The following is a 22,861-nucleotide window of genomic DNA, read 5'->3' as shown; positions in this document are numbered from 1 at the left end:
TATGAGTATTTTATAAACATGTATTTTTAAAGTCAGCCATTTGGGTTTGCAGGGATGACAAATGATTCCTAGGAGGGCTTAAACAGGGAGAGGGATGGAGTGGAGGAGGGAAGAAGTGGGGAAAATAGTATCATTTATTTGATGTAGAAATTTGGATGTTAGTTATAGTACACATTTCTGTTAGCCATTTTATTCTAGCCTAAGTGGTGCCAAAATTATTTTATTGATCAGCTATCTTGGGATTGAAAAAGCCACATTCTGACCAGGGCCATGTGACTTTTACTTCCCATTACAAATCAGTATGGGCCTCTAGAGTGTAGTTGGTTTAACTACATTTGTGATTATTTTGTTGAAGATAAAATCCCCTATCTGTCACTTCCCAGACCTTCAAGCCCTTATGTGAGGTTTACAAAGTCATAGGGAGGAGATAATCTCTACCATCTTTCTTCTAGTGTGTTCTGTATGTTTGATAAAGGGAGCTAATGTATATGGCTATGGTACAAAATGTACCAAAAGCAAATTGTTCCTATTGAATAGCAATAGTACCATTTGCTAGAAAGGAAGCTTTCATGCAGTTTCTCACTTAAAAACATTTTGTAGATGGATCAGTTATATATATATATATATATATATATATATATATATATATATATAGTCCAGCTCTATTCTCATTGCTTTGTTAGAACTGCAGCTACTGAAGCCATTATGATAATGTCTGGAAGTTTTAGTAAATTTGTTGCTACAGAGATGGGGGAAACACCCACTTAGAGGACCTGATTCTCAGCTTGTATAGCTGTCTTTTATAGTAAACTCTTGATATTTCAAACTTCTTTTTTCCCCTTTACTCCCAAGTTGTTGAAATATTTCTCTTGCTCATTTATTCATTCATCAAGTACTTATGTAGCTTTTAATATGTGCCAGAGATTCTGCTAGGTTTTGAGTATACAGTGATAAATGAGATGGAAATAGTTTCTGTATCCAGAGAACTCAAATGTTGTTGGCATAGGAGGCAAGGAAGCTAATTGCTAGAGAAGCATATGACAGTGTCCCCTGATTCACTCTGTTGAGGTTAGAGAGGGCTTTCCAGATGAAGGAGATTTTAAACTGACTGAAGGATGAGTAGGAGTTAAATCCCATGTCAAACGGTTTCATAAGATAACGTATGTGAAACAACTTATAAGTTATGAAGTACTGTGTGGAAATTATATTTTATTATTGGTCTTCTTGTGATCAGGTAATCTTAAAATATCAGGTACTTTAAAAATCTCAATACATTTTGATATACTATGGCAGCAGTATTGTTATTGGTGGTAGGAAGCATCTTGTATATAGTTGTTGTTTTCCAAATCCTGGTAAAATACATCATTTTCTAGAAGTATAACAACTATTAAAATACTTTACCTACTTAAATCTAGGGACTTAGTTGGGACTTTCCCATTGGGAGGGGCTGGAAGGATTAACAGCTTCTATCCCAGAGTGTAGCCAAGTAGTTTTGACCACTACTTGCCTAATCCATGGGTAGATGGTTTTAGTGTGATAGGGATTCAGAAAAGCTGAGTTCTTATTCTTATGTAGCAATTAAATAGGCAAATAGCCCAAGACAAAATGTAATTTCATTTGGTCTCCTTTCCTCATCTGTAAAATGATTACTTCTAAGAGATAATCTATGATAAACTTGCCACTGCGGTTCCTTTTTTTTTTAACATTTGTTTGTTTGTTTGTTTGCTTGCTTGTTTATTTATTTATTTATTTATTTATTTATTTATTTATTTTACATCCAATTTAGTTAGCATATAGTGCAATAATGATTTCAGGAGTAGATTCCAGCGATTCATCCTCTATGTATAACACCCAGTGCTCATCCCAACAAGTGTCTTCCTTAATGCCCTTTACCCATGTAGCCCAAACCCCCACCCACAACCCCTCCAGCAAGCCTCAGTTTGTTATCTGTATTTAAGAGTCTCTTATGTTTTGTCCCCCTCCTTGTTTTTAAATTTACTTAACTTCCCTTATGTTCATCTGTTTTGTATTTTAAGTTCCTCATATAAGTGAAGTCATATGATATTTGTCTTTCTCTGACAGACTAATTTCACTTAGGATAATACCCTCTAGTTTCATCCACCTTGTTGGAAATGGCAAGATTTCATTCTTTTTGATTGCCAAGTAATACTCCATTGTATATGTATACCACATCTTCTTTATCCATTCATCCATCGATGGACATTTGGGATCTTTGCATACTTTGGATATTGTTGATAGCTGCTATAAACATTGGGGTGCATGTGTTCCTTTGAAACAGCACACCTGTATCCCTTGGATAAATGCCTAGTAGTGCAATTTCTGGGTCGTAGGGTAGTTCTATTTTTAATTTTTTGAGGAATCTCCGTACTGTTTTCCAGAGCAGCTGTACCAGTTTGTATTCCCACCAGCAGTGCAAAAGAGATCCTCTTTCTCCGCATCCTTGCCAACATCTGTTGTTGCCTGAGTTGTTAATTTTAGCCACTCTGAGTGGTTTGAGGTGGTTTGAGGTGGTGTGAGATGGTGGTCTCATTGTGATTTTAATTTGTATTTCCCTGATGATGAGTAATGTTGAACAATTTCTTCATGTGTCTGTTAGCCATCTGGAGGTCTTTTTTGCAAAAGTGTCTATTCACATCTTGTGCCCATTTCTTCTCTGGATTATTTGTTTTTTGGGTGTTGAGTTTGATAAGTTCTCTACAGATTTTGGATACTAACCCTTTATCTGATGTGTCATTTGCAAATAACTTCTCCCATTCTGTCATTGCCTTTTAGTTTTGTTGATTGTTTCCTTTGCTGTGCAGAAACTTTTTGTTTTGATGAGGTCCCAGTAGTTCATTTTTGCTTGTTTCCTTTGCCTCTGGAGACGTGTTGAGTAAGAAGTTGCTGCATCCAAGGTCAAAGAGGTTTTTGCCTGAATTCTCCTCTAGGATTTTGATGGCTTCCTGTCTTACATTTAGGTCTTTCATCTTTTTTGAATTTATTTTTGTGTATGGTGTAAGAAAGTGGTCCATGTTCATTTTTCTGCATGTCACTGTCCAGTTTTCCCAGCACCATTTGCCGAAAAGACTGTCTTTATTCCATTGGTTATTCTTTCCTAATTTGTCAAAAATTAGTTGGCCATACGTTTGTGGGTCCATTTCTGGGTTCTGTATTCTGTTCCATTGATCTGATTGTCTGTTTTTGTGTCTGTTTTGACAGAACCATACTGTCTTGATGATTATGGCTTTGTATACATCTTGAAGCCTGGGATTGTGATGTGTCCAGCTTGGTTTTCTTTTGTAGGATTTCTTTGGCTATTTGGGGTCTTTTCTGGTTCCATACAAATTTTAGGATTGTTTGTTCTATCTCTGTTAAGAATTCTGGTGTTATTTTGGTAGGGATTGCATTGAATATGTAGATTGCTTTGGGTTGTATCAACATTTTAACAATATTTGTTCTTCCAATCCATGGGCGTGGAATATTTTTCATATTGTTTTGTACATCTTCAATTTCTTTCATAAACTTTCTATAGTTTTCAGTGTATAGATTTTTCACCTCTTTGGTTAGATTTAGTCCTAGGTATTTTACGGTTTTTGGTGCAATTGTAGATGGGATTGATTCCTTGATTTCTCTTTCTGTTGCTTCATTATTGGTGGATAGGAATGCAACCAATTTGTGTGTATTGATTTTATATCCTACAACTTTGCTGAATTCGTGGATCATTTCTAGGAGGTTTTTGGTAAAATCTTTTGGGTTTTCCATATAGAGTATCATGTCATCTGTGAAGAGTGAAAGTTTGACTTCCTCCTTGCTGATTTAGATGCCTTTCATTCCTTTGTGTTGTCTGGTTGCTGAGGCTAGGACTTCCAATACTATGTTGAATAACAGTGGTGAGAATGGACATCCCTGTCGCGTTCCTGACCTTAGGGGTAAAGCTCTCAGTTTTTCTCCATTGAGGATGATATTAGCATTGGGTCATTCATATATGGCTTTATGATCTCGAGGTATGTTCCTTCTATCCCTACTTTCTTGAGGGTTTTTATCAAGAAAGGATGTTGTATTTTGTCAAATGTTTTCTCTGTATCTATTTAGAGGATCATATGGTTCTTGTCCTTTCTTTTATTGATATGATGTATCATATTGATTGTTTTGTAAATATTGAACCAGCCCTGCATCCCAGGTATCAATCCCACTTAGTAGCAGTGAATAATTCTTTTAATGCATTGTTGGATCCAGTTAGCTAGTATATTGTTGAAGATTTTTGTATCCATGTTCATTAAGGATATTGGTCTGTAGTTCTCATTTTTAGTGGGGTCTTTGTCTGGTTTCGGAATCAAGGAAATACTGGCTTTATGGAATGAGTTTGGAAGTTTCCTTCCATTTCTATTTTTTGGATCAGCTTCAAAAGAATAGGTGTCAACTCTTCTTTAAATGTTTGGCAGAATTCCCCTGGAAAGCCATCCAGCCCTGGACTCTTGTTTGTTGGGAGATTTTTGATTACTAATTCAATTTCTTTACTAATTATGGGTCTGTTCAAATTTTCTATTTCTTCTTGTTTCAGTTTTGGTAGTTTAGATGTTTCTAGAAATTTGTCTAATTCTTCCAGATTGCCCAATTTATTGGTGTATAATTGCTCATAATATTCTCTTATTATTGTTTGTATTTTTGCAGGGTTGGTTGTGATCTCTCCTTTTTCATTCTTGATTTTATTTATTTGGGTACTTTCCTTTTTCTTTTTGATCAAACTGGCTAGTGGCTTATCAATTTTGTTAATTCTTTCAAAGAACCAGCTCCTGGTTTCAATGATCTATTCTACTATTTTTTTCATTTCAATAACATTAATTTCTGCTGTAATCTTTATTATTTCCTGTCTTCTGCTGGTTTTGGGTTTTATTTGCTGTTCTTTTTCCAGCTCTTTAAGATGTAAGGTTAGGTTGTATATCTGAGACCTTTCTTCCTTCTCTAGGAAGGCCTGAATTGCTATATACTTCCCTCTTAAGACCACCTTTGCTGTTCCTAGAGATTTTGGGCTGTGGTATTAACATTTTCATTGGCTTCCATGTACTTTTTAATTTCCTCTTTAACTTCTTGGTTAGCCCATTCATTTTTCAGTATGATGTTCTTTAGTCTCCAAGTATTTGTTGTCTTTCCAAATTTTTTCTTGTGGTTGATTTTGAGTTTCATAACATTGTGGTCTGAAAATATGCATGGCATAATCTTGATCTTTTTGTACTTGTTGAGGGCTGATTTGTGTCCCAGTATGTGGTCTGCTCTGGAGAATGTTCCATGTGCACTCAAGAAGAATGTGTATTCTGCTGTTTTGGAATGAAATGTTTTGAATATATCTGTTAAGTCCATCCACTCCAGTGTGTCATTCAAAGCCATCATTTCCTTGTTGATTTTCTGTTTAGATCATCTGTCCATTGCTCTATGTGGGATGTTGAAGTCCCCTACTCTTATGGTATTATTATCAATGAATTTCTGTATGTTTGTGATTAATTGATTTTTAAATTTGGGTTTTTCATGTTTGGAGCAATGTTTACAATTGTTAGATCTTGTTGGTGGATAGACACCTCAGTTATGATATAATGCCCTTCTTCATGTCTTGTTACAGTATTTTTAAAATCTAGATTATCTGCTGTAAGTATGGCTACTCTGGCTTTCTTTTGGCGACCATTAGCATAACAGATGGTTCTCCATCCCCTTACTTTCAATCTGATGGTGTCTTTAGATCTAAAGTGGGTCTCTTGTAAACAGCATATAGATGGATCTTGTTTTCTTACCCATTCTGTTACCCTGTGTCTTTTGATTGAGTACTGAAAGATATGAATTTATTGTCATTGTGTTGCCTGTAGAGTTGGAGTTTCTTATGGTGTTCTCTGGTCCTTTCTAGTCTTTGCTGCTTTTGGTCTTTTTGGGTTTTCATCTTTTCTTCCGTCAGGGTCCCTCTTAAAATTTCTTGTGGGGCTGGGTTAGTGGTCATGAACTCTTTTAGTTTGTTTTTGTTTTTGTTTTTGTTTTTTTTTTCTGGGAAGCCCTTTCTCTCTCCTTCTGTTTTGAATGACACCCTTGCTGGATAAAGAATTCATGGCTGTGTATTTTTCAGATTCAGCACATTGAGTACATACTGCCACTCCTTTCTGGCCTGACAAGTGTCTGTGGATAGGTCTGCTGTGAACCTGATCTGTCTTCCCTTGTAGGTTAAGGACTTTTTTCCCTTGCTGCTTTCATGATTCTTTCCTTGCCTGAGTATTCTGTAATTTTGACTATACTATGCCTTGTTGATGGTCGGTTTTTGTTGAATCTAATGGGAGTTCTCTGTGCTTCCTGGATTTTGATGCCTGTGTCTTTCCCCAGGTTAGGAAAGTTTTCCACTATGATTTGTTCACATAAACCTTCTACCCCTTTTTCTCTCTCTTCATCTTCTGGGACCCCTATGATTCAGATGTTATCCCTTTTTAATGAGTCACTGAGTTCTCTAATTCTTATATCATGTTCTTTTGCCTTTGTTTCCCTCTTTTTTTGGCTTCATTATTCTCCATGTTTGTCCTCTGTATCACTAATTCACTGCTCTGATTCATCCATCCTTACCACTGTGGCATCAATTCAAGATTGCATCTTAGTTATAGCATTTTTAATTTCATCCTGATTAGATTTTACTTCTTTTATCTCTGCAGAAAGGGATTCTAATCTGTTTTCAACCTCAGCTATTATTCTTATTATTGTGATTCTGAAGTCTGGTTAAGACATCTTGCTTGTATCTGTGTTGATTAAGTCCCTGGCTGTCATTTCTTCCTGTTCTTTCTTTTAGGGTAAATTCCTTCATTTAATCATTTGGAAGGAAGAAAAAGAATTAATAAAATTAAAAAATAAATAAATAAAAAGTAAAAAAAAATTTAAAAAGAACACAAAAAAATTAAATAAAGGATGCTAGATCCTAGGTGTGGTTTGGTCTGGTTCTTGAAAAAGGCTTGATAAAATAGAGAAAAAAGGGAAAGAAGAAAAAAAAAGGGGAAAAAAAGGGAAATGTTTGAAAGTTAAAAAAGTAAGTATAATAAAATAGAATAAAATGAAATTATGAAAGTAAAATATACTTTTAAAAGTTTACAAAAAAGTAAAGAATATAGTAGAAAAAGTAAAGAAAAATTGTTCTTATATAAACAGAGAATAAAAATTATTTTTTTTTTGGGGCGCCTGGGTGGCGCAGTCGGTTAAGCGTCCGACTTCAGCCAGGTCACGATCTCGTGGTCCGTGAGTTCGAGCCCCGCGTCAGGCTCTGGGCTGATGGCTCGGAGCCTGGAGCCTGTTTCCGATTCTGTGTCTCCCTCTCTCTCTGCCCCTCCCCCGTTCATGCTCTGTCTCTCTCTGTCCTAAAAAAAAAAAAAAAAAACGTTGAAAAAAAAAAAGTTGGAAAAAAAAATTATTTTTTTTCTCTTTTTGTATTCAAGAATAAGAAAAGAGAAGAAAAAGAAAAAAAATGAATACATGGACCAGCTAAGAGAATGAAATTGATTAAAAATACATCCATTTTCCCCTAGAAGTGAAACTATGAAACACTTTATAGTCCATAAACTAAGCAGGTGGAGAGACTGTGGTGTTCCTCTAGAGCGAAGTTGGATGGGGCTTGGTGTAGCGATTCTGTTCTACGCTAGATGGCGCTGCTTAGTTGACTGGGGTGGATCTTTGTGGCACATGTATGCATGTATGTGCATATGCAGGAGGGGTCAAAATGGTGTCATCCAGTTACACAGTCTCTAGTATCAGAACTCTGTACTCTTGCTGACTGGCAATCCAACACCGCTCTTTGTCTCTGGCTTCCATCCACTACCTGTTTCTACCCTGTCTGTGACCATGCTGTCAGCCTGCCAGGCAGCACCTCCCTCCTGAGTTTTATTTCAGGTGGGGCTGTGTTTCCAAACCCCTCACTTCTGAGGGCCGTGCAGCTCTGAGCACTCAGACCCTCTAGGGGAGGATCTCCCTGAGCAATGGCCGGGTACTAGCTTGCCCCCAGGAATGTTCATGAGACCATGCTGCTGCAGATGCCCAGAGACTCTGGCCAGGCACCAGTCTGCTCCAGAAAAAGTTTGCGTGATCATCTAGCAGCAGCATTTCAAGGATTATGGAAAATCACAACACACATCTGGTGACAGGCTTCCCCTTTAATGTTCTTGTTCCAACACCAGCAAATGTGGCTGTTCTCCAGGGTCCACTGAGACATTTGCCTGTGGGGAGGCCACACAGCCTCTACAAAATGTCCTCCCAACAAGGGAACCGCCTCTCCCCATGTGGCCTGAGGGCCCCTTGGACCTCACTGTCTGCTCCTGGGGATTTGCCCTTCCCACAAGAGCTGCAGAGTTTCAGATGATGTGCTCCTGTTTATAGAGTCTTAATGGAATTTAAGCCATCTCCTTTCTCCTTTCTCCCTTTCTTGTTCAGTCCTTTTTAAATGTTTCCACTCTTTCTCTTTCTCTCCAGCTGCTTTCAGGGGGAATGCTTTTCCTGTACTCTTTCCCTGTCTCTGTCCTCTCTCCACAAGCAAAAATAGCTCCCTGCCCTCCGCGGCTTCTCTCTCCCCTAGTTCACTTCTCTGTGCCACATACCTGCCAAATTCTGTGGTTCAAGTCGTGCAGATTGTTGTGTTTATCCTCAAATCAGTTTTCTAGGTGTTCAAGATGCTTTGGTCTGATCAAGCTGCATTTCAATGAGGAGAGACGCAAAAAAAACCCTTCCATGCTGCTCCACCTTCTTGGCCCTTCTCCTAAGGTTTTTCAAAAAAAAAAAAAAAATCTTTTCAAAGAATCAGCTCAGTTTCATTGATCTTTTATATTGCCTTTTTAGTGTTAATTTTATTTCTGCTCTGATCTTTATTTCTTCTACTAACTTTGGTCTTCATTTGTTCTTCTTTTTCTAGTTCTTTTAGGTGTACAGTTGGATTGTTTATTTGAAAATGTTCTTGTTCTTTGAGGTAGACCTCTATTGCTATAATATTCCCTCTTAGAACTGCTTTTGCTGTACCCCATAGATTTTGGTATGTTGTATTTTCATTTCTATTTTTCTCGAGGTGTATTTTGATTTTTCCTTTGATTTTTTTTCATTGATCCATTAGTTGTTCAGTACATGTTGGTTAGTCTCCACATATTTGTGGCTTTTCATTTCTTCTTGTAATTTCTAATTTCACACTATTGTAGTTGGAAAAGATGCTGGATGTAATTTCAGTCTTCTTGAATTTAAGACTCATTTTTTGGCCTAACATATGATCTATCCTGGACAGTATTCTATGTGCAAATGAGAAGAATGTGTATTCTGCTAGTTTTGGATAAAATGTTCTGTATATATCTACTAAGTCCATCTTTTAATGTGTTGTTTAAGGCAAATGTTTCCTTATTGATTTTCTGTTTGGATGATCTATTCACTGATGTAAATAGGTTCTTAATGTCTCCTACTATTATTGCTGTCAATTAGATCTGTTAATATTTATTTTATATTTTTAGGTGTTGCTATGCTGGGTGTACAAATATTTACAAATGTTATCTCTTCTTGTCTAATTCCCCTTATTATTATTAATTAATGCCCATCTTTGTCTTTTATTAGTGTCATTGTTTTAAAGTATTTTGTCTAAGTAAAGTTACCCCAGCTTTCTTTTGGTTTCCATTTGCCTGAAATATCTTTTTCCTTCCCTTCACTTTTAGTCACTTTGTGGTCTTCCATCTTAAGTGAATCTTTTATAGGCAGATATAGGTGGGTTTTGTTTATTTAATCCATTCAGTCACTCTGTCTTCTGAATGGATCATTTAATCCATTTACATTTAAAGTAATTATTGATAGCTTCATACTTATTACTATTTTGTTAATTGTTTTCTGTAGATCCTCTCTGTTCCTTTCTTTTTCTCTTGATATCTTTGCTGTGGTTTGGTGACTTTCTATAGTGTTATGTTTAGATTTCTTTTGTGTTATCTTTTGTGTATCTAGTGTAGGTTTTTGCTTTGTGGTTACCATGAGGGTCACAGATAAAAGCCTATATATGAGAGTCTATTTTAAGTTGATAATCTAAATTTGAAAACATTCTAAGACTCTGCATTTTTACTCCCCCCACCCTTGCAATGTTTTGTTTATAATGTCACATTTTATTTATTTTTTGACTACATTAATAAAAGAAAGGATGAGAACCATATGATCCTTTTAATAGATGCAGAAACAACATTTGACAAAGTACAACTTCCATTCATGATAAAAACCCTCACTAAAGTAGGGTTAAGGGAACATACCTCAACAAAATAAAGGCTGTATACAAAAAACCCAGAACTAATATCATCCTCAGTGGGGAACAACTGAGAGCTTTTCCTCTACAGTCACGAACAAGAGAAGGATGTCCACTGTCACCACTGTTATTTAACATAGCGCTGTAAGTCCTAGCCATAGCAGTCGGATGACAAACAGAAATAAAAGGCATCCAAATTGGTAAGGACAAAGTCAAACTTTCACTATTTGCAGATGACATTATACTCTATGTAGAAAACCTGAAAGACTCCACAAAAAAATTGCTAGAGTGGTGCACGAATTCAGTAAAGTTGCAGGGTACAAAATCAACATACAGAAATCTGTTGCATTTGTGTACACCAATAATGAAGCAGCAGAAAGAGAAATCAAGGCATTGATCCCATTATAATTGCACCAAAACCCATAAGATACCTAGGAATAAACCTACCCAAAGAGGTAAATACTTGTATTCTGAGGTCACATTTTAAATCTTTTTATTTTGTGTATCCTTAGCTAATTATTATGGTTATATTTTATTTTTACTACTTTTGTCTTTTAACCTTCATACTAGCTTTATATGTGATTAGTCCACTACTTTTACTATATATATATATAGACACACACACACATATACATATATATACACACACACCTTTATAAATAGTATAGTATATACTATATATATACACACACCTTTATATATAGTATAAATAGTATAGTGTATACCATACACACACACACACACACACACACACACACACACACACCTTAATCAGCAAGGTTTTTCCTTCCATATGTTTTCTTTTTCTTTTTTTAATTAAAAAAATTTTTTTTAAACGTTTATTCATCTTTGAGAGACAGAGACAGAACATGAGCGGGGAAGGGGCAGAGAGATGGAGACACAGACTTGAAAGCAGGCTCCAGGCTCCCAGCTGTCAGCACAGAGCCAGACGCGGAGCTTGAGCTCATGAACTGCGAGATCATGACCTGAGCCGAAGTCGGACGCTCAACCGACTGAGCCACCCAGGCATCCCCCATATGTTTTCTTATTACTAATTATGGCCCCTCTTCATCTTAAAGAAATCTCTTTAACATTTCTTGTAAGGCTAGTGGTGACAAACTCCTTTAGCTTTTACTTTTCTGTAAAACTCTTTATCTGTCCTTAAATTTTGAATAATAACCTTGGTTGTGTATTCATGGTTGAGATTTTTCCTTTTCATACTTTGAATATATTATGGCACTCACTTCTGGCCTGCAAAGTTTATGCTGAGAATTCTGCTCTTAGTCTTATGAGGGAGATCTCTTATATGTAACAAGTTGTTTTCCTCTTGCTGCTTTTAAGATTCTCTCTTTTATCTTTAACTTTAAAGATAACTTTAAAGTCTGGGTGGCTCAGTCAATTAAACATCCTACTCTTGACTTCAGCTCAGGTCGTGATCCGAGGATTGTGGGATGGAGCCTGGCATTGGGTTCTCATAGCACGGAGCCTGCTTGGCATTCTCTCTCTTCCTCTCTCTCTGCCCCTTCCCTGTTCTCTCTCTCTCTCTCCTTTTCTCAAAATAAATAAATAAACATTAAAAAACACCACCCATGCTGCATAGATAATGCAGATAGTTCTATTTATCTGCTTAATGGGATAAAAGCAAGCACTTAAGGTCGTCAGCTCCAATCTTTTGTTCATTTCTTAAATCTTTTTCTTTTTTTTTAAGTTTATTTATTTGAGAGAGGGAGAGAAAATGAGTGGTGGAGGGCAAGATAGAGAATCCTAAGCAGGCTTCAGTGCTGCCAGCATAGAGCCCCATGTGGGGCTCTATCTCAGGAACCATGAGATTATGACCTTAGCCAAAGTCAAGACTCCCATGCTTAACCAACTGAGCCACCCAGGTGCCACTCATTTCTTATTGCAGGGATTTCATATTGATTTTTTCTTGTTGGATGACTAAAGCTGATCATGGTAGCAATGGTAAGCCGCATTTACTCATCCCCACTGTGCTCAGCCTTGGAAGCTGACGAAATCTCAGCTGGTGGATCCACTGCTTTTGTCTCTTTGCCATCTTGTGGTTTAGAGTTTTCTGGGCATCTGCCTCTGTAATTGAAGTTGCTGCGGTACCCAGGTTGAGGTGGCTGGTGATTTTGGGTCTCATTTCTTTGATTTTTCCTTATCTTCTTCATTGTTGTCCTCTCTGGACTGTCTTTAAAAAATTTTTTTTTGTTAATATTTATTTTTGAGAGAAAGAGAGACAGAGCACGAGTGGGGGAGAGTCAGAGAGAGAGGGAGGCACAGAATCCTAAGCAGGCTCCAGGCTCTGAGCTTCAGCACAGAGCCCGATATGGGGGTTCACACCCATGAGCTGTGAAATCATAACTTGAGCCAAAGTGGGATGCCCAACTGACTGATCTGCCCAAGTGCCCCTAGGCTGTCTTTGGCAAGGAGGACCCCTTGTGGAATCGTGATCTATAGCCCCAGTAATATTCTGTCTCACTTTTTTATTTTTTTCTGTTGCAGCCTGCTTGGATAGGGAGGTTGAGAATACTGTGGTCCATGCCCATAGGGCCTCTGCACATAGTAAAGTGGAATCCAACCCACCATCTGTGGTAGGGCCTATGCTATGTGGCCTGGCCTTTGGGAGCACTCTCCAATCCCTTCTTCTTTTCCTACTCTCACTATTTTGGTAATTCTGTGGGTAACTGCACGAAGGACCCCTGTGACATGGATAGCACCTATAATGGTTATGGTATGCTGCATTCTTACTGCCTTGCAGTGGAACTCCACTGAGGCCTGTCACATTAGCTGCTTCTGAACCCTTTTCTCCTTTGACAACATCAAACTCCAGCCTCTCTGTCTCCTGCACTGGGAAGGTACTTCCTGGGTTCTTCTTTATGGTAAGCTGGTGTATATTGTCCTCTGTGTCATTCCAGTTGACGAAACCATATCCGTTTCTTCCATATCCGTTGAACCATTTTACTGTTCCCAAACCTTCCATTGCAGTGATCTTGTGGCTGCTGGCTAGTGTCCCCCATGAGGCTACTGCCCATCGTACCGGGCTTGGTGTCAGCAGTGCTGAGGGCAAGGACTGCGGTTGGCTACTGGGTCTCAGCCTCCGTGCTTACAGCCAAGGTGATGGTGACTGGGGCCAGATTAGGTAGCTGGGCTCCTCCTGGGGTGTGATGATAACTAGGCCTGTGGAGGCAGTGGGACTGCTCAGGGCTCTCTGGGGTCCACTCTCTTTTCCTACTTCTGATGGAACTCCATTTTAAATTAATTTTTGTGAGTGGTGTGAGTTAGGGGTCCAATTTCATTGTTCTGCATGTGGTTCTCTAGTTTGCCCAGCACTATTTATTGAAAAGACTATCTTTTCCTTATTGGGTGTTTTTGGCTTCCTTGGCAAATATTAGTTGGCAGTACATACTGGTATTTAATTCTGGGGTTTCTACTCTGTTCCATAGGTTGTGTCTATTTTTGTGCCAGTACTGTTTTGTTTTTGTTTTTGTTTTTGTTTTACCATGGCTTTGTAGTATAGCTTGAAATCCAGAAACATGGTACCTCTGTCTTCGCTCTTTTTTCTCAAAATTATTTTGCCTATTTTAGGTCTTCTGTGGATCCACACAAATTTTAGTGTTCTCTCTTCTGTTTCTGTGAAGAATGCTGTTGGTATTTTGGTTGGGGTTATGCTGAATGTCGAAGGCTTTTGGTATTATGCCCATCTTAACAATATTAAGTCTTTTGATCCATGAACACAGGATATTTTTCCCCTTTTTGTGTTGATTTCTTTTAGCTAAATTTTGTAGTTTTTGTTGTATATATCTTTTACTTCCTTGTGTTAAATTTATTCCTAAGAACTTTATTGTTTTTGATGGTGTTGTGAATGGGATGGTTGTATTTGTTTTCAGATTCTTTATCATTAGTGTAAAAGAATGCAATTGATGTCTATATGTTGATTTTGTATCCTGGGATTTCAGTGAAATTGTTGATGGATATTTTTATTGTTGCTAGTAATTAATTTTATAAATAATTTCACAATAAATAATGTTTGTATATCATTTCATACTTTTCCAGTATATTTGGGATAAATTCCTAGAGGTAGAAATGTCAAGGGTAAAATCATGTTTTTGGGTAAATATGTTAACAGACTTTAAGTTTTAGAATGGTTTTATATTCACAACAATATTGAACAGAAGGTACAGAGATTTCTCCTAAACCCCCTGCCTCCACACATCCACAACTTGCCCTTTTATCAAAATCCCTGACCAGAGTGGTGCATTTGTTGGCAGTGACGAGCCTACATTGATACATTATTGTGACCCAAAGTCCATAGTTTACATTAGGGTACAGTCTGATTCGTGTTGTGCATTCTATGGATTTGGACAAATGTATAATGGCATGTATCCATAATTATAGTATACAGGGCATTTTCCCTGTCCTAATAATCTTCTGTGCTTTGCCTATTCATCCCATGCCTCCAGGCCCCTAGCGACCACTGAGCTTTTTATTGTATCCATAGTTTTGCCTTTTCCAGAATGTCATATGATTGGAATCATATAATAGTACTTCTTTTACCTAGTAATATACACTTAATTTTCTTTCATGTCTTTTCATGGCTTAACAGATCTTTCTTTTTAGTGCTGAATATTAATCCACTGTCTGGATGTATCACAGTTTATCCATTCACCTATTGAAGAACATCTTGATTGCCTCAAAGTTTTGGCAATTATTAATAAAGCTGCTACACACATTTTTAATGTAGATTTTTTGTGTAGACATACATTTCCAGCTCCTTTGAGTAAATACCAAAGAGTGAGATTGATGAGTTGTATGGTAAGAGTATGTTTATTTTAATAAGAAACTACCAAAGTATCCTCCAAAGTGGCTGTAGCATTTTGCATTCCCACCAACAATGAATGAGAGTTCCTGTTGCTCCTCACCCTTGCCAACATTTGGTATTGTCAGTTTTTTCATTGTTAGATCAACTGATTTTGATAATTTCTAATAAGTGTGTAGTGGTTTCTCAATTGTTTTAATTTGTGTTTCCCCAATGACATCTGATGTGAAACTCTTTCATATGTTCATTTGCCATCTGTATATCTCACTTGGTGAGATGCCTGTTGAGGTCTTTGGCCCATTTTTTAATTGGGCTGTTTGTTTTCATGTTGTTGAGTTTTAAGTATTCTTTGTATAGTTTGGGTAACAGTCCTTTATCATGGGTTTTCTGCAAATATTTTCTCTCAATTTGTGGCTTGTCTTTGCTTTCTTTTGATAGTATATTATGCAGAGCAGAAAGTTAAAAAATTTTTTTTAAGTTTATTTATTTTGAGAGAGAGAGAGAGAGAGAAAGAGAGCAAGAACAGGGGAGGGGCAGAGAGAGAGAGAAAATCCCAAGTAGGCACTAAGCTGTTAGTGCAGATCCCCACATGGGGCTCTATCTGATGAACCGTGAGATCACGACCTGAGCCGAAATCAAGAGTCAGACGCTTAGCCAACTGAGCCACCCAAGCGCCCCAGAAAGTTTTAATTTTAAGGAATTGCAGCTTATTAATTATTTCTTTCATGGATCATGCCTTCACTGTTGTATTTAAAAAGTAATTACAGACATAAGGTCATCTAGATTTTCTCCAATGTGATTTTTTAGGAGTTTTGTAGTTTTGTGTTTTACATTTAGCTCTGTGATCCTTTTTGGGTTGATTTCTATAAGGGTGCAAAGTCTGTGTGTAGCTATTTCTTTTCCTTCTCCTTCTTCTTTTTGGTTTGGATGTCCAGTTGTTCCGGCACCAGTTATTTAAAATACCATCTTTTCTTCATTGTATTGCCTTTGCTCCTTTGTCAAAGATCAGCTGGCTGTATTTATGGGGTCTATTTCTCAGCTCTCTATTCTGTTTCATTGATCTGTTTGTCCGTTCTTTCACCAATACCACATAGTCTTATAGTAATCATGAAGTCACATAGTGTCAGCCCTTTGACTTTGTTCTTTGCCTTTAATATTGTGTTGGCTATTTTGAGTCTTTTGCCTCTCCATTTAAACTTTAGAATCAGTTTGTTGATATCTACACAATAACTTGATGGAATTTAGGATTGTACTGAATCTGTAGTTGGAGTTGGGAAGAACTGACATTTTGACAATATTTGAATCTTTCTATTCATGAACATGAAATATGGTGTCCATTTATTTAGTTTTTTAATTTCATTCATCAGAGCTTTGCAGTTTTTCTCATATAGATCTTGTACATAATTTTGTTAGATTTATAGCTAAGTATTTCAGTTTTTTGAAGGTGCTAATATAAATGACAATGCGTTTGTAATCTCAAATTCAACTTGTTTACAGTTCTTTGACCTTTTAACTTTCTATTCTGAAAGCTTGCTATAATCACTTATTAATTCCCTATTTTTTCTATATATTGCCAAACTGTTATCTTAATGGCTGTTCCAGTTTGCATTTCCACTAGAAATTGAGAAACATTCCCATTCCTAACATTTTCCCTGATAGATTTATTGTCAAACTTAAATATTGCCAATCTGATAGGCAAGCAATATTTTGTCACAATAGTGGTATTTAGAATTTTTCTTATTTATTTATTTTTTTTTTAATTTTTTTTTCAACATTTATTTATTTTTTTGGGACAGAGAGAGACAGAGCATGAACGGGGGAGGGGCAGAGAGAGAGGGAGACACAGAATCGGAAACAGGCTCCAGGCTCTGAGCCATCAGCCCAGAGCCTGACGCGGGGCTCGAACTCCCGGACCGCGAGATCGTGACCTGGCTGAAGTCGGACGCTTAACCGACTGCGCCACCCAGGCGCCCCTAGAATTTTTCTTATTAAGGGAGATTGGCCATTGTTTTCTTATCTTTAAGAGTCATTTCTGTGTTCTTGTTCTGTGAACTACCTGTTCATATTCTTTAATAATTCTTCTGTTGGATTGTTGGTCTTTTTATTTGAGAGTTTGGGGAGCTCTTATTATATCATTTATGCTGGCCTTTGTTCCACTCCCTTTTATCAGTTACAAGTAATTTCTCCAAGTTTTTATGTACATTTTAACTTTGTTTACAGTGTTTCTGCTCTGCAGGGTACTTTTAAATTATTAGTTAATTATTCATTCTTCTTTCTTGAATTGTTATTGGGTATTGAGATAGTTGGGAAATTTCCCTGACCCCAGGTTGAAAGGTATTCATCTATATCATCTTCCAATTCATGTAAAATTTTTATTAATTTTTTCAAGATTTTATTTTTTAAGTAATCTTTACACCCAATGTGGGGCTTGAACCCACCACCCAAATCATTGCACGTTCCACTAACTGAGCCATCCAGGTGCCCTGTAAAATTTTAATTTATTTTTTTACTTTAAATATATGATCGTTTTGAAGTTTATGTTAGCACATGGTGTGAGGTGCAGATCTAATTTTGTCTTTAGCCAAGAGGCTTTCCAGTTGTTCTAAAGCCAATTAAAAAGTTTGCCAGGTAGTGAAGTCTTTTTAACTTTCCCCCATACATTTAATTCCAAGTTTGGCAATTCATAGGTTTCTGGAGAGTAACATTTTCTTTCTTGTTAAAGGAAAATAAAGTTGACAATTGATTTGTCAAAACACAAATCGTAATTCTCTATGTATTCCATTAAAGACTTTTCAGTAAATGAAGATCAAATATAAAGTGGCTAGTTTATTTTATTTTATTTTTTTACTTTTTATTTTTCTTAAGTTTATTTATTTTTGAGAGAGAGAGAGAGAGAGAGAGAGAGAGTGAGCAAGCAAGTGGGGGAGGGACAGAGAGAGGGAGAGAGAAAATCTCAAGCAGGCTCTGCAAGATCAGTGCTGATCCAGTTGTGGGAGTTGAACCCACAAACTGCGAGATCATGACCTGAGCTGAAGTCAGACACTTAACTGACTGAGCCACTCAGGTGTCCCTAAAGTAACAAGTTTTTAATAAGCAATTGGACATATTTCAAGCTACAAAATTCCTTCAGAAAAAAACCCAAGTTTTTTTAAAAATAACAATTTAATCCAGATATAATGTTGTTATTGATTATAGAGTCTCACAATGTGGTTTAAAGCAAAGCTGTTTTCATCTACCCACTCTGAAAATCAGCATGACCACAGGAGATTAGAATCAAATAGATAGTCTGTATTTTCTGAGGGTACAATTATTGCCCGTATTGATGCTCTCCAGCTAAACACTACTAGGAACACACCTGTCGTTGGACAATTTAGATTTCTGCTGTCATGAGCAGTTGAAGGAGGCCACACAACTGGTGCTGGGAAATCACAGGGCATCTCAGTAAGTGTTGGAAAGGACTTTTAAAATAGGATTTCAGTGTTGGTTAGGTGATTTGGGGGAAGATATAAGGAATTTTAAGTCTTTGTTCTGAGGCTTTTTTTTCTGGATTGCATGCTGTCAGGAAGCAGGGCTTCTCCTGATTGGGTATTTAGAATATCTGACTTAGAAGGAGGGAAGACTAGAGGGAAGCTAAAATGAGCAGCATTCATTCATGTTACTCGAGATAGGGAGATGTTGAATTGAATTGTTTGGACAACATTTACATTTTTCTCTGTCTTCACACATGATTACAGAGTGGTCTGGTTTCTGTCTTTATTTTTATAAATTTGAGTATGGTTGACACACAATGTTACATTAGTTTCATGCGTAGAGCATAGTGATTCACCATCTCTGTAGGTTATGCTGTGCTCACCACAAGTGTAACCACCATCTGTCACTACTGAGTACCATTGACTGTGTTCCCTACGCTGTACCTTTGATTCCCCTGACCTATTCATTCCATGGCTTGTTTCTTTCTTGATATCATAGTCAGAGAATGCTTTGTCCGATGTTGGTGTTCTGTGAGAAAGTGTTCAGGATAGTTTCCAGGTGTCAGGAGCTGCTTTTTTTTTTTTCCTTTATGCTCCAAATAATGCAGAATTTTCCTTTTTAGTTCAATTTGTACACAATAACATATACCTGTATTAGTCAGGGTAACTAGTTCCAGCTGCTGTAGCAGATAATCCTCAAATCTCTGTTGCGTCATATTGGGCCAATCTTCAGGCTTCATCCATCTTGTGCACCACATGTAGCTATCCTCCACATGTGGCTTCCAAATATGCCACAGGAGGAGAAGACAAAGTGGAGAGAGCACACCAGGTAATTAGATACCTCACTGCAGAAGTGACACGCTTCACTTATCCATTGGCCAGGATTAGTCAATCACTCCACATAGATTTAAGGGGTATAGTAGTTAGGGTTCTCCAGAGAAACAAAACAGCTGAGGGTGTGTGTGTGTGTGTGTGTGTGTGTGTGTGCACGTGTGTGTAGAGACAGAGAATGAGAAAAAGAGAGAGAGAGAAAGAACAAACTTTATTTTAAGGAATTGGCTCACATTATAATAGAGGCTGGCAGGTCCAAAATCAACAGGGTAAGTCCAACAGGCAGGACACCCAGGGAAGAGCTGAGGTTGCACTTGAAGTCTACAGGCTGTCTGCTGGCAGAATTCCTTCCTGTTCTGGGGAGGGCAGTCTTTTTTCTATTCAGGACTTCAGTTGATTGGATGAGGCCCACCCACACTACAGAGGGCAATCTGCTTAACTGTAAAGTCCAGTGATACAAATGTTAATCTCATCCAAAAAACATGTTCATAAAAACATCTAGAAAAAATGTTTGACCAAATATCTAGACACCAGGACCCAGCCAAACTGACACATAAAGTTAATCATCATAGGGAGGTATGTGATTTCCGTCTGGATTTTCTGCCAAGCCACTTGGAATTGGCAATTTGCAGCATGAGTCTTTGGTTCCCAGCCAGTTTTCTTGCCAAACAGTCCTTTCACTAATATATATGTTTTTGATAAAAATGCATATTTTATAAACATGTTTATTAACTCAAGGCATTTTCATCAATGCACAAAGCTTACATTTATCTAGCACTTTACAATTTTATATTCTGTGTGATAGGTAGGATGTGTATTGTTATTTCCATTTGACAGATAAAAATCATGAAACTAAGGTGACTTATGCAAGGCTGCATCGTAAGGAAGTGAAAGGCCCAAGACCAGAAGTCCAGTCCTCATTCTTTTTATCTGCCACAGACACATATATAACGAAACATACCAAGATAAAACAAATCAGTCTTGGAACTTTGGATTTATGTCATCTGCTAGTAGGGAAAAATGTCTGTAACCTTGCATAGTTTTAAGAAATAAAAATAACTGACCTAATTTCAGTTTTTTAAAAAAAATTGTTTAAAATTTTTAGTTTATACATTTTTGAGAAACAGAGAGAGACTGAGCAGGGGAGGGTAGAGAGAGAGGAATCCGAAGCAGGCTCCAAGCTCTTAGCTGTCAGCACAGAGCCTGATGCGGAGGCTCGAACCTGCAAACTGGGAGATCATGACCTGAGCCGAAGTGGGACGCTTAACTGACAAAGCCACCCAGGCACCCTGACATAATTTCAGTTCTTACAGTGTAATGGCCATATCACGAAGGAGCAGGCTTTCTGTAGTATGTCACTGTGAGGAATGGTTAGTCCAAAAAGTGACAAGGTGGCATGGTGTTGTGTGTTAATTATAGTTCGGTTTTTTAATAATAATTGAGCTCACTAGCACGAGATTTCTAAGAGGTGCACAGTTGTGAGCAAACTCAGTGGACCTGCCAGACTTTCCAAAATAAGTACTAGCCGATTGCCCACTTCTGAGTTTAAGAGCCAGTGGCAGAATTATGCGGATGATTCCTGTGTTGCTTCTAGGAGACTGCCAAGAATCATGCAGCCTGCAAAAACTAGTTTCAGGAAAACCAGTCTTCATAGCAGTTTCAAGAATACGTATTATATACACGTTAAATACAACACAGTCTGAATTCATGGTGATCACCCTTTTTAATTCCTTTAAAGATGGCATATCCCTGGCATACAGGAAGGTAATTAATGCCAGTGAATCAGAAACATGCCAGCAGGAGAAGACTTGGTTCAAAATAAGCCCCTGGGGCATTTTGGAGAAAATCACATTTAATCACGATGACAGCAATTTAAAATAGCCTCTTTTCATCGTACCAGTCTTCTACCTCATATCCACCTTTTACTAACAAGGCCAAGGAGTAGGTCATTGACAAGAGACTTCTGTGACTTTAGTAGGAAACAGATGTGGAAGTACTAACCCTACTTTTTCTGGCACCCGAACGGACAGTCTACGGGAGGGAAGTGACATGGAGAAGCCATGGGGTTGACTATAAGAGTGAGCAGGTGCCAGCCGGGCAGAGCTGAGGGGAACGCCAGGCTCACTGGATGACTGCACGGGTATGAACTATAATACATCACAGAAATTCCCTAAATTGTTCTCTCTCTCCCCAGCCTTTTCTATTGATTCATGTTTGTTCTGTATTTATTTCTGCTGTTAAGAATGACACAGAAAAAAGGGGACTGTGGGTAGAATCAGTACTTGGGACTTAAAAAAAACCTTAGCATTATTTTCTTGGCTGTCACGTTTCACTGATTCAGAACAACTGGTGATTTCTCTCTCTCTAGCTTTAATTATGTTTGCTGTCAGAGACCTAAGCCGTAGGAAAGGACAGGACAGCAACTTTATTTTAAGCTGGATTGAGTATCACTAAATCTCCCCAGTTCCTATCAGCTTGAGAATTATAGTTCTTTTCTCTAGGAAATATTATATACTTAAGTTTTTTGAAGTTTAACTTTTGTGTTGTAAAGTAACCATTTTACTCTTAAAACATTAGTCAGAGTGGGGATAGAACTATAATAACTAGGTAATATTTTATAAATATATACCAAGAGGGTTTACTGTTATGGTAGTAAATCCCCAGATTAAAAACTTTTGAGCATCTGTAAGGAGTAAAATATATGTGTTAAACACTCTATTTACATGTAATATGCAACAGACTTTAAGCAACTTCTATTTAATACTCACAAGGGAATCCTTTCCTTATATATGGAAATCCATTGGACTTCAAAGTATCTACCCAAATAGATAATGTGTGATAAATACGTATTTAAAATGTCTAATTTCCTTCTCCGATGTAAGATTGAGATGAATGTTCATATTTTCTTTTTTCTTTTTTTAGGGATTTTAATACTAGTATTAGTATCTTTTCTTTTTTTCTTTTTTTAAAAATTGAGATATAATTGACATACGACATTGCATTAGTTTCAGGTATATGACATAATGATTTGAGGGCTTGATAAAATAGTTTCTCTTGTGGATAGGCCTCATTGAGACAAACAGAATACTTTAGGCCTATTACTTTTCCCCTCCCCTGCTGGAGGTGAAGCACATTTTCTCCAGTTTTCAGTGTGAGATTCTGGTGGGGATCCTGGACAAAGGTTTGCGGTATTTCATTCAAACTGAGGATGGCTTCCCACCCAGCACTCTGTCACAGCATTTATGGGGAGTGTGTCACTGGTTTTCCAAGTAGGGCCATAGGCACCTCCTTGACCCCACTAACGAATACGCTAGCTGTCTCTGCATAAGCCAGGACTCAAGTCTACGAACACGCAAGGCCCTGAATACCTTTTTTATTTTTTTAATTTTTATTTTTCAGAAAGAGAGAGAGACACACAGTGTGAGTGGGGGAGGGGCAGAGAGAGAGAGAGGGAGACACAGAATCCGAAGCAGGCTCCAGGCT

At 37.5% G+C, this 22,861-nt stretch overlaps 1 pseudogene; it reads right to left on the bottom strand.

Annotated features, from left to right (window-relative positions):
- Window positions 1–12,231: 12,231 nt before the first annotated feature.
- Window positions 12,232–19,263, bottom strand: LOC124521064 (Y-box-binding protein 1-like; annotated as a pseudogene).
- Between the last annotated feature and the right edge of the window lie 3,598 nt (window positions 19,264–22,861).

The sequence above is a fragment of the Lynx rufus genome, unplaced genomic scaffold, assembly GCF_022079265.1.
Source record: "Lynx rufus isolate CCGP_SWC_20201006 ecotype Redwood Valley unplaced genomic scaffold, mLynRuf1.p SCAF_3, whole genome shotgun sequence".
Classification (NCBI taxonomy): Eukaryota; Metazoa; Chordata; class Mammalia; order Carnivora; family Felidae; genus Lynx; species Lynx rufus.
This window is presented reverse-complemented; position numbering and strand designations above follow the sequence as displayed.